The sequence below is a fragment of the Nerophis ophidion genome, linkage group LG26 (genome assembly GCF_033978795.1).
Source record: "Nerophis ophidion isolate RoL-2023_Sa linkage group LG26, RoL_Noph_v1.0, whole genome shotgun sequence".
Taxonomy (NCBI): Eukaryota; Metazoa; Chordata; class Actinopteri; order Syngnathiformes; family Syngnathidae; genus Nerophis; species Nerophis ophidion.
The window spans coordinates 2,038,260-2,039,149 of record NC_084636.1 but is presented as its reverse complement, the minus strand read 5'-3'; positions in this window follow the sequence as shown (position 1 = coordinate 2,039,149).

Sequence of the window (890 nt, the reverse complement as noted above, 5' to 3'; positions counted from 1 at the left end):
CATGTCTTCTATGCTTCCTCTGGTCGTTTCCTCTTCTTTGCTTTCCTCATTTTGTTGTGAATTGAAGCGAAAAACTTGTACTTTCGAATAGTAAATAAAAAACTTTTTAAAAGACAACTACAAAAAACGTGTTTAAAAAGTGTATTTTGTACTTAAAGGAGTTAAAAACAAAAAAGTACAAATGAAAGATGGCAGTTTTGCTTCAGCTGAGGTCTGACGCAGTAACTAATTAAACCACCAGGTGGCAGTGTGGTCAACGGCTAATGTCGCCCTGCCTGCTTTTGATTGATTGATTGAAACTTGTATTAGTAGATTGCACAGTACAGTACATATTATTAGTAGATTGCACAGTACAGTACATATTATTAGTAGATAACACAGTACAGTACATATTCCGTACAATTGACCACTAAATGGTAACACCCCAATAAGTTTTTCAACTTGTTTAAGTCGGGGTCCACCTTCATCAATAACACCATAGAACCATAAATGAGAGGAGCGCTAATCAATCAATCAATGTTCATTTATATAGCCCTAAATCACTAGTGTCTCAAAGGGCTGCACAAACCACTACGACATCCTCGGTAGGCCCACATAAGGGCAAGGAAAACTCACACCCAGTGGGACATCGGTGACAATGATGACTATGAGAACCTTGGAGAGGACCAATGGTTATTATATTGTATCAGTTTGGGGAAAGAAGAGAAAAATATCATAATAGCCCCGGCCCATGGGTTTTTGTTAGAGATAAGGACATTTTGATCCTAAATGGTAACACCCCAATACGTTGTTCAACTTGTTTAAAGGCCTACTGAAAGCCACTACTAGCCAGCACACAGTCTGATAGTTTATATATCAATGATGAAATATTAACATTGCAACACATGCCA